The sequence below is a fragment of the Suricata suricatta genome, chromosome 7, assembly GCF_006229205.1.
Source record: "Suricata suricatta isolate VVHF042 chromosome 7, meerkat_22Aug2017_6uvM2_HiC, whole genome shotgun sequence".
Lineage (NCBI taxonomy): Eukaryota > Metazoa > Chordata > Mammalia > Carnivora > Herpestidae > Suricata > Suricata suricatta.
The window spans coordinates 46666115-46669795 of NC_043706.1; positions in this window are offsets into that span (position 1 = coordinate 46666115).

Below are 3681 nucleotides of genomic sequence, written 5' to 3' on the forward strand. Positions count from 1 at the left end.
GCTGTAACAGGCAAACCTAGAAACAGATGAGAAAGCTGATTTTTCATTCAAGTAAAGCAGGAGTTTGGGAGTGGAGGGAGGAAGGAGGGAAAAATTTGGCTCCGTATAGTCATTCAGGAAGGCAGACTTATGGGGTCCCTGCTGAATTTGACATGCAGCTTCCACAGTTGCCCTGAGCGTCACCATTCAGCCAACATTTGAGAAAACAAGGCAAATGGAGCATCAAATGGGAGTTTCCATAGAACAGAACTGGAAATATGTATAGTTTTTGCTCTGTGCCCAGGAGGGAGAGCAGTCAGATTCAGAGAGCACCTAACTAGTCTGTGCCACACACATCTCCAAAAGGCATTTCAGAGCAGGAGATGATATAGAAATTGCTTAAGCTCCAGCTCAGGTCCTCTTGGTTCCATAAAAATGCATTGGTTACCACAGGCCTCTTTGATTGACTTCCCCCCTAGACTTTTTATCTGTGCCATGTATTTTGACACTTATCATTTTGTCTTGATATTTCTTTATGAAAGTATGTTTCCTTTGTTAATACCATAACTCTTCAAAATAAAGACAGTTTTAAACTTTGTATTTCTTATCTCCTAGCCCCTCCCTTGCCATGCACTTAATTAAAGCCATTAAGTACAATAAATTGGATTAATTAAATCTTGGTGAGTTCTTTCAAAATACACATAAATGCAAGCCATATTATGGCAACAGTGGAAAGGAGCCTCTGTTTTTTTCCCAGTCTCATTGCCAAGAACAGTGCCTGGCATGTGAAGGCACTCAAAGTTGTTTGTCGAATGAAAAACAAAAGTTCTGTGATTCCACATTCTCTGATCATCAGGCCCTGCTACTTTTCTTGTGGTCAAATACTGGTGACAAATTCTAGTATAATAGTACTACTAATAATAAAAACAATAGCAATCATAGTTAACACTCCCATAGTGCCTACAGTATGGTAGACATATAGAAAAACTTATTTAATACAACAATGTTTTGAGATAGTTACTAATGTAAGTTCCTTGTATATATCTACCTTTGAGCCAGTGCCGGCCTTCAGGGAGACTTTGTGCAAATTAGAAAAGGCACCACAGGCTGCACTATTCACTAATCTATATTATCAAAGAGCATCCAGAGCAGACACTGCTCATAAATGTTGAATGGATGAATGGATCAATGAAGAAACTATACGATTTGAGTGGGTCTGAGTGATAATAGTTCCATTTACTTTATTTTCTTATTGTCTGATTTGTTCTAATTTTTCTCAATCTGGGTGAGTATATTTTTAATTAAGAAAGAAAATTAGCATAATGTTCATACCCAATGTCCTTTAATTTCCAAAATATATTCCTTCTTTGATAGAATTTATCTTTACAAATAGTCACTTGTAAATCATGCTCCATTTCTGCAGTTGAAGTTGATAGAAGTGATATTTACAATTACTTTTTTACATTTTTTTTAAGCTTATTTATTTTGCAAGAGAGAAGCACAAGCAGGGGAGGAGCAGAGAGAGAGAGAATCCAAGCAGGTTTCAGACCGCGAGCACAGAGCCCAGTGCGGGGCTAGAACCTGAACCATGAGATCATGACCTGAGCTGAAATCCAGAGTCAGATCTTTAACCAACTGAGCCACCCAAGCGCCCCAAACTTTTCATTTTTAAACAACTATGTAAGTTACATAAAAATCATACAGAGGACTCCCATGTAATTCTCACTGAGTTTCTCCCAGTGGTAACATCTCGCATAACTATGGCACAATATTAAAACCAGGAATTGACGTTGGCACTACCACAGACTTTATTCAGATTTCACCAATTTTATGTGTGTGTGTGTAGTTCTATGATATTTTATCACATGTGTAACTACCACCACTTTAGGATTAAAATGCCCTAAAATAAAGTTGTTAAATCTCTTTCTTAATGTTGTCATTAGACAGCTGGTGGAATTATAATTAATTATTAAAGTAATTTGGATAAGTAAATAGGAAATATTCTCCCCATTTTTCTATTTTCAAATATATTGAAATTTTTAGAAAAAATTCATTTCAGATGCTTTGAGGGATTTCTTCTTAGAAAATAATCTGGTGGAGAAGACTTACACAACAAATACTCATCCCATCTTTTTTTTTATCATGCTCTGTATCACTTTATGAATAAAGATCAGCAGTTTGAAACGGCAGAATGTTTATTCAGCTCCTAGTAACAAGTGATGCAATGTAAGTACCCTGCCACCAGGGGGTGGCCCCTCCAATGTTTGCTTCGAGATTCAAATTAAAATGAGGAATTGTTTTTCATTTAACTCACTGAAATGTAACTTTTCATGCTCTTTCTATTTAGCTACTTTAATAATCAGATTTTGTCTAGCATTCAAGGACCTCTGTCATTCGTTCCCCAATTTCCTTCTCAGGTTCATCTTCCACATTTTCCGTGTAAAAGAAACATTTGTGAAGTCAAATCTGATCTCTTCTCTACTTTTTTCAGGTTTTTTTCTCATTACACTTCTGTATCATATTCCTTTTTTAAAAACAAATGTCGGAATATGACACCTGGTACATAGAGAGACTAAATGAATGTTTACCATAAGCTTTTGTTCACTTGTTCTTTGTATCTGAAATGCTTTCCATTTAGATATAATATGCCACCTCCCCTATCTAGCTATAAAAATCCCTCGATGAATGCTCGATTTCAGTGTCTCCTCTTTGACCCTTCCCCCATCATCCCAGGAGGAAGTGATCTTCCCCACCCACACATAGGAAATGCTCTGTCCTTAGCACAAATGTACCTCTTCCATACTGACTTAAGTTGTAGCTTTTAAATATTAATCCACTATTTTATTCTTCCATAGCCCTTAGCACAGTATTTGGGTATTTAATGACTAGTAGTTGAGTTAATGCATTTCAATATCATATTTTAGAGAAAAAATTGAAAAAGGAAATCCCTATACCTATTACCTTTTTTATTGGTCCTTAACTTTCCTTTATCATTTATCCTGTATGCTAACTTGAAGTCAAATTCCTTGTAGTTTAAAAGCCATTGAAGTGTCAAGTCTTTAAGCTTTGGGAGGGCTGGAATCAAGTCTTCAACATACTAACACTTCTTTGAGATACTCAGTCCTACTGTTGGAGCAAGTCTTCATTCAGCCCCTTTCCAGGCTACTGGACAGATGGATTCTCTTCTGTCCCACTTACTACTTGAATCAATTAAAGAGACTCTTCTTTTCCAATTCTAGCCCTCTCTTTGTTCAGAAATCTCACTGCTTAGTGTCTAAGCTTATGTTTTATATCTAACACTAGAACCTTTAAGAAAAACATTACTCTTTTTTCTTATTAAAAGGAAACATTACAAGCACTAGCTATGTTTTTCTTTTATTAGAATTAGTAGCTGGGTGACCTTGAATTCTATGTCCAATAGATCTTCTTTCAAAAACTCTCTAGTAATAACTTGAGTTCCCAACCTGTCCTAGTGTAGAGTTCCCAGAGCTGTTTCCTGAAAGAGTTTATGTTCTTCCTAAAGAAAAGAACATTTTAAACTAAAACTATTTTAAAATGAGGTTTGGGGATGGAGATTTCAGGCAGTTTCATGACAGTAACATTGATCTCTTTTGGCAGTTCTGATATTTATGTATTGGGTTTTCTCAAAGCTAGGTCACCTTTCTCTGCAACCATTTGGTCTGTTTTACAAAGTGATTTCCT